A 14,606-nucleotide genomic window follows, 5' to 3' on the forward strand; every position below is an offset into this window, starting at 1 on the left:
CTTGGTCGACATTCTCCTGTCACTCACCACCTCCACTGGGTCCAGAGGGCATCCTAGAACAGAGCTGGCCCTTCTGATCAGCCTGTTCAGTCTCTTTCTGTCCCCGGTAGACATGCTGCCACCCCAGCAGACCACACCGTAAAAGATGGCTGAGGCCACCACAGAGTCATAGGTCTTCAGGAGTGGGCCCTTCACTCCAAACAACCTGAGTCTCCGCAGCAGGTACAGCCTGCTCTGCCCTTTCCTGTAGAGGGCGTCTGAATTATGAGTCCAGTCCAGTTTGTTGTTCAGATGAACACCAAGGTACCTGTAGCTGTCCACAGCCTCAATGTCCATACCTTGGATGTTCAGTGGTTGCAGTGGAGAATGCTTGTGCCTGCGGAAGTCTACCACCAGTTCCTTGGTTTTACTAGTGTTGATCTGGAGGTAGTTCAGCTGGCACCAGTCCACAAAGTCCTGGGTCAGTCCTCTGTACTCCTTGCCGTCCCCATCAGTGATGAGGCCGACTATTGCAGAGTCATCAGAGAACTTCTGCGGAAGCACTGGGTGGAGTTGTGGGAGAAGTCTGCATTGTAGATGGTGAAGAGGAACGGAGCCAGAACCGTTCCCTGTGCGGCCCCCTGTACTGCAGACGACCCTGTCCGACACACAGCTCTGAGTCCTCACATACTGTGGTCAGTCGGTGAGGTAGTCCAAAATCCAGGTAGTGAGGTGATGGTCCACTCCTTAGTTCTCCAGCTTGTCCTTCAGGACCGTGGGAAGAATGGTGTTGAAGGCACTGGAGAAATCAAAGAACACGATTCTCACAGTGCTCCCAGCGGTCTCCAGGTGAGCAAGGGAACGATGTAGGAGGTGAATGACGGCATCATCCGCTCCAGTGCCAGGCTGGTAGGCAAACTGAAGTGGGTCCAATGATTAGCTCACCAAGTGCCGAAGCTGAGCCAGGACCAGCCACTCCAGGGTCTTCATCAGGTGGGATGTCAGAGCCACCGGCCTGTAGCTGTTGAGGTCCTTGGGGCGTGAAGTCTTTGGCACTGGTACAACACAGGAGGTTTTCCAGAGCTGTGGGACTCTCCCCAGCCTCAGGCTCAGGTTGAAGAGGTGCTCCATCACCCCACACAGTTGGTCTGCGCAGGACCTGACGACCCTTGAGCTGATGCCATCTGGGCCCACTGCCTTCTTGGCTTTAATCCTCCTCAGTTCCCTCCTAACCTGGGTGGTTGAGAAAGACAGGCTGGATCCTTGTGTTGAGTGTGTATTGGATGCTGTTGTTGGGGGTGGGGAGGAGTGAGCAGGGTGAATAGAGGAGGTGTGAAGTGTCTGAGGTGTCAGAGGTGGAACAGCAGCAGTGGGGGTGGGTGAGTCTGCAGCCGATGTTGAAGACTGCCTCATGGATGAATCAAATCTGTTGAAGAAATGATTCAGTTCATTTGCCATCAAAAGAGATGAAGATCAGCGAAACACTTGCTCCTTAAAGTGTTAAAGGATGAAGCTTTCAAAGATCAGCGAAACACTTGCTCCTTAAAGTGTTAAAGGATGAAGCTTTCATTCGAAATCTATTTCTACACTCAAGTGAGCTCAGTTTAATAACTTGTTCCTCAAAGCACATTACCACCTCAGTCCAATACAAGTAAGATCTTTCTGCCATTTTCAGATCATGTCGCTGTATTACGCTCTGCCTAAGGTATTAGAGAAGGACTGTGAGTTGTTCAACTTGTCTGTGCAGATTGTCCCAGGTAAATTTCAATGTCCATCTCCCTGTTGTTTTTGGTATATATGGGTGTCTGTCTTTTTTGTATTTTGCTCATCAAATGCATTGCTTTTGCAGAGAAACTAGATGAAGATGAGAAGATATACAAGCTGACAATAGAGGTTTTGTAAGTACTTCCAAATTGGACTGTTCTGAACAGCACATTCAAATAAATTTCTGTGCTTGTGTTTTTGTTTTAACCAATCTATTTTTTGCCTATGCAGGTTTAAAGAGGAGCGCAATGCATCCATGTCAATTATAGATGTTGGTTTGCCAACTGGATTCACATTTAACAAAAATGACTTGGATGCTGTAAGAGCTTAAAAGGACACAAGTATCCAAAGCAAGAATGCACAATAACTTATTATTTGTACTAACCAGTTACTTTTAAATTCTGTGTGTGCAGTTGTCTAAAAGCCACTCCAGGATCATTTCAAGATATGAAAGCAATACGGATCTTTCAGAAAGGGGCTCACTCATCATTTACCTGAATAAGGTAAGATCGTCTGTATGGCTTCTTTCTGAAATTCAGACGACTTATGTTTGTGTTTCTTTTGTGACTGATAAGTTGCCTTTTATTTATATAATCATAGACATACTTCACTACTAAATATGTTCAATATAATAGCTACTTGATATACTTCAAAGAGCTATTGTGTTGATTTCTCCTCAAATTTAGGTAATTTTAATCCCATTTTCTCAAGTATGCCAGTGTTAAAGGGTCATCCCTGCCTAATTACAAAGTCTGCTGTTCAGCATGTGTGTTTCAGTTGTGTTTTGCACTACCTACACATATTTTACCTTTGTGGGACACCTCTCCGCAGATTAGTAGCGTACAGCCAGAGATAATCACTTTCAGGATCCATTCAACTATGGAAGCAAGCTTCTTGCAACCAACTGCAGTGTCCGTCTATGAATACAACAACAGTGAGTCTCTAAAATCAGATATCAATATAACAAATGTCAGTTTCCAAAAACATGATGAGAATTTTATGGTTTTCTTGGTCAACAAAGACTGTAATATATATATATATATATATATATGTGTGTGTGTGTGTGTGTGTGTGTGTGTGTGTGTGTGTGTGTGTGTGTGTGTATGTGTACATATATATGGTTATATTATATGGTTATATATATGTACACACACACACACACATATATATAGATATATAGATATATATATTGGCTGGTGTGACATCCCATGAGTGAAAACAAAGTATTTTTCAACATCTTCTTTTCTTGCAGAGAAACCTTGTGTGAAATTCTATCACCCTGAAAGGAAAAATGCAGAACTATTAAGTCTGTGTAGTGGAAGAAAGGAATGTGTATGTGCAGAAGGTAAAGAACATTACCACACTATCTACTTATATATTTATTCCGTTTGAATTTATTCTATTTGGAACTTAAAGAAACAGTCAGTGACAAAAGACATTAACACTTACCTTGAAAGATGCGACCTTTATTGATGGTTTGTGTGTAGCAGAGCATCACATGCTGCAGACAACAGAATAGTAGCTACTAATTTCTTTTAATCTTTTGTCAATCACAACAAATTGGAGGGCATGTGGACAACCATACAGTCTCACATCCTCCTTTGCTTATAAACTATACAATATTTTATCGTAATCAGAGCTTTGAATACTCATATATTTAGAAAGTAGCATGCTTGCATAACAACTTTTGCAGTGTTTAAGAATTAAAGACATTTGTATATCTTATCCCCATTTTAAGAGGCTCAAAAGTAATTAGACAAGTGGATTCTTTCCACGGTTAAGAAAAACTTCTTCACATTATGGCACTCATATCATTGTCTAGTCTACTATCAAGAGATCCCTCTGAGTAAAAACGTATGAAAACCTCTGGTTACACTCAAATTAGACTTTGACAGAAAAGCTCTAAAACAGCCTGGACAGTTCTGAAAAAAAAAAAACATTGGAAAGATGAAACCAAGCTCATAATTAGAAGCATTCCAGATCATCTCTCAATCATTAACCCAATGTTATGGCATTAGCATGTATGGCTGGCAGTGGATTATGGTCACTAATATTTATTGATACGTGATTATATAACTATTAGGATGAATTCCGAATTGTGCGAGGCTGCACTATCTGTTCTAATTCAGCAAAATTCTTTCAGTGGGGCTGGGTATCCTCACTAATTTTTATAACTGATTCGATTCAGATTCACTAGGTCCCAATTTGGTTTGATCCCTGATTCGATTTGATTCCATTCCATTGTGACTCTTTCAGTCAGAAATATTATACTTCTAATCATTTATCAGTACATATCCATATTTTTATATCAATGTATAAAAACAAAGTTGACACTTGTGGGACTTCAACAGAGGTGTAAGCATCACAGCAGATGCCTTTATGTCAAAGTAACTGAGGATAAAACACAGAAACACATGAAAGGCGTTTTGCCTGGCCTGGCTTTTTATAGCGGATAACATGTCTTGAAAATATAACTTTTATATTTTATAACTTTTAACGACAACAAAAACAATAATAATGATATTAATAACAACAATAATGATATTAATGATAATGATAATATTAATGATACAATTTGTTGGTGCCTTTTACAACACTCATCTTACACAGTGTTGAAAGAAAATCAACATCTAGGAATAATATGAACAGCTGAACGCATTCACATCTGCTCAGTCATTCGAGTCATCGCTTGTGAATTTACTTTGGACCAATGCTGTATTTCCAGAGAATTGCAGTTTTCAGAGAAAGAATGAAGTCGGCAATGAAGATCGCATTGAAAAGGCCTGTGAAGTTGCAAAGGATGGCAGTATAGATTTTGGTAAGAGATATTTGTTAATGAAAAAGTGAGAAAACAAGCAAATGGTTTAACGATCTACAACTTGCTTCTTCTCAGTTTACAAAGTGAGAGTGGAAGAGTTGGAACCCTATTGGTCCACTGACTTTTACAGAGTACAAATTCTTGAAGTCATCAAGGAAGGTGGGTGTTAATTTCCTTTTTCTTTAATGACTTTCTATTAAGCTCTGCGGTTCATAGGTAGACATAAAGTTTATTTATACATATGTATGTATATATATATATATATATATATATATTAGGGGTGCAACGATACACAAAATTCACGGTTCGGTTCGGTTCGATACTTTGGTGTCACGGTTCGATATTTTTTCGATACAAAAAAATGTTCATGCATTTTTAATTTGTCATTTATTAAAATTATAAATATATATTTTAACTCAAAAGTACAGTTTTTAAATTTAACCCTAACCCTTGTGCGTGTTTTTTATTTTGACAGCGAATGCGCACCTGCGGACCACTTATGTGCAGCCCTGGTTATTTAGCTCATCATATCGCAGCCACAGAAATTCTTTTGTCCATGAAACCATAAAGCTGCACTTTCTTTTTGCCTTATAGTCTGATTTGTCATAACTTCTCCGTTTTGTGGTAAGCTTTTCTTTGGCTGTCACTTCTTCACCCTGACCTGTCTTATTTGGCTCAGCAGAACTGAAATGCTTTTACACACTCACTCACATAAGCTCAGCGATTCTCTGCGCGATCAACCTCTCACATGTGTAAGCTGCGGGAGATTTCACTTGTCATGTTTGCATAGTAAGCTAACGATTAATAAGACGATGTCAGAGGAATTGGTGCACAAATTATCATCACTCACAGATCAGTGCTGTCGCTCTCTATACACAGTTCGCACGATTGCAAAGTGAAAGCAAAAAAACAAGCGCAAATTCAAACACGACTTCAATATGTCACATATTGACAGTGGCTCACCGATGCCAATGACATAATTACCCAGCTACATTTCTGAAAGAATGCAAAAGCATTGACATATATTTTTCCTACAATAGCCCGACGGGCAGGGAAGAGAAAGATTTTGGTAGCCCGACTGAAAAAAATCGCTAGCTCCAGGACGTCGGGCTAGCGATATTGCGAGCCCTGTATCTGATTGAGGAATCACTCATCTTTGGAAAAGAGAGTTTATTACAGAGAAATGGCTCTTTCCAAAATAAAAGCTATACTATCCGCTTCTTCTGGGCTATATTCTCAGCAGCATAAGGAGAATCATGTGCTAACAGCTGTCTAAATGACTCGGCTAAAGTTAGTAGCATGCTTGCTTTTTTTTGTCTGCTTCCACTTGTCTTTGCACTAGGATGATGTCGGCGTAAATGTGCAGTCATATTCGTTGTGTTCCCACTAGTGCTTTCAGGTTAATCTCGTTGAAATGACCTTAACGCCACAACACGGCAAATCTCCATTAACGAGCTACCGCCGATCGCTCCGTGCATGGGGCTAGACGGCCAACACGTTAACGAGCTAACTGCGCTAACACACTAGTTCACACCAATGTAATTGAGCATTGCATGGCACATCCAACATACTGTTTTACTTTAGTCCATGACTCGCTTACCTTCAGGGTCATACGTCACATGAAAACCAAAATAATTCCAAACGCCAGATCTGAATGAGGTTCAATTTGCCTGTTGCAAGTAGAGCTTAACTTCTGTCTCGCTAGCTTGCCCTGCGCTCTTCCTTCTGACTATGCTGTCTGTGTTGAGCGCTCAGTGGATCTGCGACAGTGCAGCCTAGGCGGAGTAGTCGAACACAGATTCACTGAGCGCTCAACACAGACAGCATCGTCAGAAGGAAAATTGATAAAAGAAATTACAAATGTTGTATTGTTCGATACATATGCGTACCGAACCGAAAGCACTGTATCGAACGGTTCAATATCGATACGAATATCGTTGCACCCCTAATATATATATATATATATATATATGTATGTGTGTGTATATGTGTATATATATATATATGTATGTGTGTGTATATGTGTATATATATATTCAGTAAAAGAAATTTCTTCTACTTTGTCTTCTAACTGCAGGAAATACCGATGTTGGTCCAGAAGGTCAACCACGCATATTCATTAGCTCTCAGCACTGCAGAGAGGCTCAGGGTCTAACAGCAAGTAAAACCTACCTTATCATGGGCACATCCAAAGACATTTACAAAGATGATGAAAAAAGAATGTGAGTTTTTATATATGTGCATGTGTGTGGATCTTGTGCATTTCTTCTTTTTTTTTAAAAAAAAAAAAAGAAAACTCTTTTATTGAGAAAGCACATTAGACAATAGCAGTAGTATGACTTTCTATATTGCTTTTGCTTTCACATTTTTTAACTTTTAGTTTTAAGAACAGAGAAAAAAAACAAATAAAAAACAAAACAAACAAAAACCTGTTGGAGCTTGGGTGAGGGGTAGCAGGTAGCCAAGTTACCATCACAATATTAGCATGAGTATTTGAATCAGCCCAGGAGCATTAAAAGTGGCACGGTTCATAGAAAATCACACCTCACAGGCTCAACATATTCTGTCCACTTAGACCAGGGGTGTCCAACTCCAGGCCTCAAGGGCTGGTGTCCTGCAGGTTTTAAATGTGTCCTTGATCCAACACAGCTGACTTAAATGGCTAAATTATCTCCTCAACATGTCTTGAAATTCTTCGGATGCCTGGCAATGAACTTTTCACTTTATTCAGGTGTGTTGACCCAGGGTTATATCTAAAACCTGCAGGACACCAGCCATTGAGGGCTGGAGTTAGACACCCCTGACTTAGACCATATTCTGTAGAAGGTATCCCTCTGCACTATGAGAAAGAAAGACAGTTGTATAGGTCTCTTTTATACTTATGCATATACAAAGGTTTCTATCATTAGAATTCAGTTTATTCACTGGTATGTTGCCCAGAAATATGGTTTCAAAGGTTAAAGGAAAACTGAACGGCTACCTTGAGGTACCCCTGAGCCCGGTACCATCCCTACACACTGGTCCCTGGGTGCCAAATGGCTGCCCACTCCTTCACTGAGTGAATGGGTTAAATGCAGAGGGGAATTTCCCCATGTGGATCAATAAAGTATATATTATTTTTATTATTATATTTTTATGTATTGCATTTGATACATTTGGGTGTTTGGGGCAACTTTTTGTTAACAACAATGTTAATTTTAGATTAAAAAAAAGAGAGAGAGAGAGAGAGTTTGGTCCGTAACATTTTGAAATTATGGCAAGTATTAATCATGTTTATGAGATCGAGGTCTCCAAAACTCTTGTATCAAATATGATACAAAAGGGTATTATAGAAAGATTTTTTTTCTTATGTCCATTGCATATATGTCATCTGTTTCATTTTTAAATCTTATTATATCAGGTTTAATATCAGCATTCAGCATCACAGAATGTAGATGTTGCAGATCTAACAATTTCTCTTCCAAGTGAAAATTTTCCCTACTTGATTTTTTCAGGTAGGAGGATATACTGTTTATTTCGCCTCTAATCAGTGCCTTCAGTGTGCAACATAATATTCCCTGTGACACCTCCTCATTCTCGTTATAATCTAATTAAATCTCTATTTCTTTTTTCAAACTCTCTTTAGCATATGGGTAATTTAGAATGTTTGTGTTCAACCTCCATAAGGTAGATCTATTTTTCCTGTTCAGGCAGATGTCATCATAAATAGAATTATGATCTGAAATGGTACAGGGACCTATTTCACATCACCACTGATGTTGATTGACACCAGTTTCGTTAACCTGCTACTCATTTAAGTTGCAGCCCCTGTAGTTATTATACACATTTTGATGGGCTCCCTGCTCACCCTTGTAAACACTGAGCATAGAACACATAAAAAAGATAACATCAAAGAGGACCAAAAATCAAACTGAGGTCCTAACTTCCAAGGTAAAGGTCTCTGAGATGGACCCTGCTTCACCTCCAAAGGCAGCATCTTCATCAGTCTGTGAAGGAGGTCCTTGATGGCTAAGGTCTCACCATAGAAACTACCTCTGAGAAAACCTACTTATTTATTTATTTTGCACCATAAACCGAATATAATAGTCTCAAGTATTGAAAACAGAGTGGGTAGACCTCAATTTCCTGAGGATGAAGGCGCTCTCCTCCTGAAGGCTCTGAGTTTTTCTTTGTAACCAGGGTCCCGCTTCTTGTTCGCCACGCCACTCCCTGGTTCTTTGCCCACCAAACTGAATTAAACTAAAGCCAATTTGCACCAATTTTATGAAATAAATCCCAAACAAACAAGCAAGGTAGATTTAAGGTTCAATCAAATGTTATCATGTTGCTGCTCATAGTGTTACAATACATATGATATTTCTGACTTTTTAAACTTGCCTGTGTGAAGACCCAATGTTTTTGGTTTTTTCCTCTCACTTTTCTTTGCTCAGATACCAGTATGTGCTTGGTGAGAGAACCTGGATTGAGTACTGGCCCACAACTGCCGAGTGCCAGACTAGGGAATATCATTCTACCTGTGTGGGAATACAGGACCTGGTCCAGGTATACAAACTCCATGGATGTCCAAGGAAGTGAACCTGAGAACTACATAGAATTCTACTTTTTGTTTTGAATTTACAAAATTTACAATTCTGATATGGGATGCAAAAGTCGTAATATTGCAACAGAACTGTTAATTAAAATATCCATATGTGTGCTAATTGAAAGTAGAATTCAAGTTAAATACAGGTCAGTATGGATTAAAGTCTTTCATGGGATAAAGCAATGCAATAAACACGATAAACTGAAAAGACAAACCTTACCTAATAATATCATCTTCAGCTCTTTAGATGCTAGCGTAATAAGTAGTTCTACTAGCACATGCTACCTTTGTTAACAATACTGAATTTTGCTTCTTTATTTTCTCTCAAGCAGTTAATAAACATAAGCTTGATATGAAATGATGTTCGTTGTTTGAGTTAACAATGTGCTACCTATTGATTTTACACAGTCCATATTCATGCAGATCTTGCATTCTTGCAATGAGTTGTGCACCTACCCTTACAAAATAACACATTCAAAACATTGTCTGTTTTTATTACATCAGGAATAGGATCATCACATTATAATGATATGTCTTTGAAATGGTTATTAATATTTTTTTCTGTAATGATTGAAATTTTATTTTTGAAGACATTTGTGAAGTCATTAATACTTAAGGTTAAAGGAATACTTTGCTCAACAGCAATTTGACTAAGAGAAAATTAGGGTTGTTCCTATTTTGTTCAATGAGTGGTGAAAAGCAAGATATTTGAGCTTTTCAAACTTGATTTTAAACATTTTGATAAAAGTCAGTTGAGTCCAAGAGCAAATTAAATGCTGTGCTAAGGCTGTCATTCTCAGTATCTACATGGATGTGAAAATCATCAACAATAATTATTTTATCTGAGTTCAGCAATAAACTTTCTAAGAAATCAGATAGAAAATCTGAGTAAGGACCAGGTGGACAATATGTAACAACAAATAAAGCTGGTTTTTGAATTTTCCAGTTAGGGTGTACAAGGCTAAGGTACAGGCTTTCAAATTAATTCAAACTCTGTTTGGGTCTTTGGTTAATTAATAAGCCAGAGTCGAAGACTGCTGCAACACCTCCTTTTCAGCCAGAGCTTAGAGGATTCTGAAAGCTAGTATGACTTGAGGGTGTCGAGGTTGTGGACAGCAGGGCAGACACCCAAACTTTATTCCTGTACTCCACAGACGCAACAGAGACATTGGCAACAAAGTCTCTCCCGTCAGGTCCGATCGAGCTGAACAGCAAGGATACACTAGACTCCCTCTGGGTGGCAGTGTAAAGCAAAGTTGAAAAAAATCACTGGCATGATCAGGTTGCCTCAGGTCATTAGTGCTTCACCCTAGGAGGCAGAGCACGAATTATGTTCCCTAATGTCCAGTTCATTCTTTCACAAGAGCTATTGCCTATAAAATGGTAAAGGATTTATGGACACCTGCCATGATCAACAACTCAGCAATCAGGAACTTGTTTGAAACTTAATTGAACACCTAAGCAGCTTGAGTATTTCAACTGGGTCCTTAAGATGTTATCTCCTTGATGGTTGACAGTTTCTATGCAAAAAAAAGATCACCCGACTAAAAACACTACAGCATAGGTGTCAAACTCTGGCCCGTGGGCCAAATTTGGCCCGCAGCCTAATTACATTTGGCCCGCGAAGCCATACCAAATTACTATTAGAGCTGGCCTACTGGTATTATACAGCTAATATTGTTTAGTATTAAGCTTTGCTTGTTCCATATTCAGTTTTTCAGCAAAACTTGTTTGAGTCCATAACAAAAGATTAATTCTTATATCTAGAGGAAGATTTTTTTTCAATAAATATTAATGTTAGCCCGCGACTTTGTTCCAGTTTTGAATTTTGGCCCACTGTGTATTTGAGTTTGACACCACTGCACTACAGTTTTTCTCACTCTCCACCAGCAAATCATGAGGAAGCACCTCGAAACCATTGCACCCAGGTACCAGCACAGTGTGAGAAAACTGGGGCAGCAAATGAGCCATGGGGACACATCCTAGAATCAATCTGAACATGTGGCTCCAAAGGATTTTTGTGTGTCCACAAAAGTGAACTGGTGGCCTCTTAGCCAGTAGTGAAACTTATCAAACAGCCCACTTCAAAGTAGAAAATTCCAACCGGTGTGCTGGGTACTTGAACTCTACATTGGTGAGGTACTTGCTCACAAATCCAATTGGTCTTACATTAGATCAACCACCGTGGACTTGTGATAGCACAGCACCAAGACCATTACTTGATCCATCTACTGAGAGTAGAAAGGACTCGCTGAAGTTTGGATGGGCAAAAATGACCTGTTCCAGCAAGGCTTGCTTCAGCAAAAAGAAGGTCTGCCTGCATTCATCTGTCTAATCATCAGTGTTCAGCTTCCTGTGAACCTGATGGTGTTTGTGCCCCTCCCCATGGGGGCTCTTGTCACCCACTGTCAGTCTAAACAGTTCTCATTGAACTGTTGGTACAACACAGTCCATAGCAAGCGAAGAGCAGATTTTTCTCTGTGAGGGATGTCGTGGAACTTTTTAAATAAAATGCAAACACTTTATGAGCATCTTTGAAGTGAAATTTATATCACACTGCAGCAGGAGAGAAAACAGTCAGGTCAGATGCTGAAAATAGAAGTGGCATTCGCTCCTTATATACAAAGTACGAAACAAAGAACATTTCCCCACTCTTACAGCTCAGCACCTTTCCCCCAGAGAGAGAGAGTTAAAACCTCTCTTAACAGTCACATGAAGATGTATCTCCTGAATCCTTCTCCGAGGGGGCCCCCTCCTGCTTAAGGGTTAGAGAGGGATCTCACTATCCGTCTAACGTCTCTACCGTCTAATGGTGTCTGGGTGTGCCAGTCTACCCCTAACTACTCTACAATACTTAACTGTGTGGAATAAAGTATAAAACACATATATTGTGCTATCCTTTATATATAACTAATACCTCATACATAGTATTGTCAGAACACGTGATCAATGCATAAATGAAAAAGGAATTTTCATTAAAGGGAATACTAGTGTCTTGTTCCATAAGGTCAGATGCAATGGCTTTAACCTTGTCAGGGCCTGACCTTATATCCCCAGCACTCATGACACATCCCAGAAACCTCACTGATCTTTGCAGGAAATCATGTTTCTTTGGAGAAAGCTTGCGGTTGTGGGCTTAACCTTCCTGCCTTCTTGGGACCTTTTTGTGCCACTGCTATGTGTTAAATGGCTGCCATTTCCACTGTGTTCAGTGGAATATAACCAAACTTGCCACAGGATAGTTTTTACCTGTCAATGTTAATATTCCAGTGTGAATTCCTTAAATCAGCCTAAAATGGCTGAGCAGCAGAAATCCCCACACCCATCACCCTGGGGACCATTTTCTGCCCATTGACTTCCATTATAAACGCTATTTTTCATCCCCAAATTATCATTATATGATTTTATTTTTTCTTCTTTTCTTGGATGTCAATGAAGACTCAGGGCCTTGAAGTTTTAATTTTTAAATTGCAAAAAAAATGCAAAAAAATAATGGCAGGTCAAAATGTATGTTGGTGCCAATCTTTGGTCCATCTAAAGGCCTACTTATAATGACAATCACATATTACTTCAACTGGTTTTTTGTGGAAATATTTAGTTTCGTTTTTTGGTTTTTGGGGCTTATAACACAGGGCGCTCATGTAATAACACTGGGATTTGAAGGGTTAAAACAACGACAATATAATTAAAACTTTACATGAATATTTCAGGGAGAAGTAGTTTTACAAGGTTGGCTAATTTAAAGTGGAATAAAATATGGATATATGGTCTTTTTATGGCGTTTTTGGGCGTGGCTGAGAATGGTCCCTAGGGTAATGGGTGTGAGTTTTTTAAAGGATGGCAGGAGGGTTAAGTCACTGAAAGACCATCTCCAACCTTTGTAATGCCAGATCTTCTGTCGGGGCAAACACCAGGACATAATCCAGATAGCATACCTGAGCATCATTCTCATGAATGTGGCAGGGCTATTGCACAATCGTCGAGGCATCCGATTATGTTTATATAATCTGAATGGGGATGTGAAAGCTGTGTACTTGTCTTCATCATGTACTTCTACATTACAGTACCCAGAAGTGTGGTCCATGCAGATACTGAAGTGGCACATAGCCCAGGTAGCTACCACAACTGAAACGAGGTAGTTGCAGTAGGCTAACATTAGTTTTTAAAAAAGAACTTACTTCCAGATGTTTGTTTAGGTCGGAGTCTTTTGATGCTGAGAGCAGGTTGGTTGCTGGCAAACATTTTACAGTTTAGAGTAAAATGTCAGTCATCTATATTTAATCTCTGTAATATTCTAGATATTTATAATTGAGCTATTATAGGTTAGGGCTATTTCTTTAAAAAAAACAACAACTTTGTAATATATTGTAGTATTTAATTTAGCTTAATGTTCTTATTGTGTTCGAGCAACTGTAACTGTTTGATACTGTAACTGTTTGGTACTGCTGACCATTCCATTTTATTACAGTGATTAGAACATGCTGTATTAAAGGTAAAGCACTGCAGTGGTTTGAATCATCCCTATCTAATCGACTCTAATTTGTTTAGACAAATGGAGAGTCCTCTTCACACACTAAGGTTAAATATGGGGTTCCACAGGGTTCCGTGCTAGGGCACGCAAACAAGGGGCCAACATGAAAATTCCCCAGGGAAAGGGCCAGGCCAGATGGTGGAGTCAAACTCTGAACTTTCTTGTTGCAAGGCAACAGTGCTAAGTGCTATGCCGCTGTGCTGCAGTTCAATAATACACTAATAAATTGAACAAATTTCAATTAAATAGTAGCTTTAAAGGTAGATTTTTGTCTCTAAAGTATATGTTAGTCTTAACATAATTTAATAGACTATGTGTTAACACCTACAAAGCAGTTTAGCAGACTTTTACACTAACTTTCCAACTGTGTAATGATTTGTACTGTTTTGTTTAACAATATATTCACTCATGGAGAAAGTTACCTTATCATTGTTAGGTGTAGATTTAGCCGCTGTCTGACCGAAGTGTGCATTTTTGCACAGCTGTCATGCTGCCTTTGTCATTTTTTAATCAGTTGTATCAAATGGCAGTGGAGTGCCATGATGCAGTGGAACAATGTAAAAGAGGGTCTTCCCAGCACATCAGACACTACAAATGAATCTGCCTGTATAACCATCAACAGGTAAAATCACAACCACTTTTCTTTTATATTGACTACCTACTATATAGAGAGAGCAATAGACAAGAGTTATTTTTCATGTTTCAGCACCATCAAAACAGAAGTTATGTATTTAAAATGGTATGATATGGACCTGTAGCTTGGAGAAAAGCCACGTCCACCCCTTCCACTTTTGGATATTCTACAATGATAATTTTATTTACCTAAAATAATCAAATGTAAGGGAAAACAGTGTTTAAACAGAGTATTTAAATCACATTAAAGTACTACATTATTTTAATATTAATGACCATAATTTAATGCATTTATACTA

The 14,606-nt window shown here is 39.1% G+C and overlaps 1 pseudogene across 1 annotated transcript in view; it reads left to right on the forward strand.

Annotated features, from left to right (window-relative positions):
- The window catches only part of LOC308394926 (complement C3-like), a 43,317-nt pseudogene extending 33,858 nt beyond the window's left edge, over positions 1-9,459 (forward strand). The window contains exons 34-43 of the transcript XR_013974788.1: positions 1,655-1,736; positions 1,829-1,877; positions 1,975-2,062; positions 2,157-2,246; positions 2,575-2,677; positions 2,996-3,088; positions 4,469-4,561; positions 4,637-4,720; positions 6,639-6,783; positions 8,992-9,459. The product of XR_013974788.1 is annotated as a complement C3-like (transcript). The remainder of the gene's footprint in view (positions 1-1,654; positions 1,737-1,828; positions 1,878-1,974; positions 2,063-2,156; positions 2,247-2,574; positions 2,678-2,995; positions 3,089-4,468; positions 4,562-4,636; positions 4,721-6,638; positions 6,784-8,991) is intronic.
- Positions 9,460-14,606: the final 5,147 nt, after the last annotated feature.

This window comes from Rhamphochromis sp. 'chilingali' (genome assembly GCF_963969265.1).
Source record: "Rhamphochromis sp. 'chilingali' genome assembly, chromosome: 4".
NCBI classification, from domain to species: Eukaryota; Metazoa; Chordata; class Actinopteri; order Cichliformes; family Cichlidae; genus Rhamphochromis; species Rhamphochromis sp. 'chilingali'.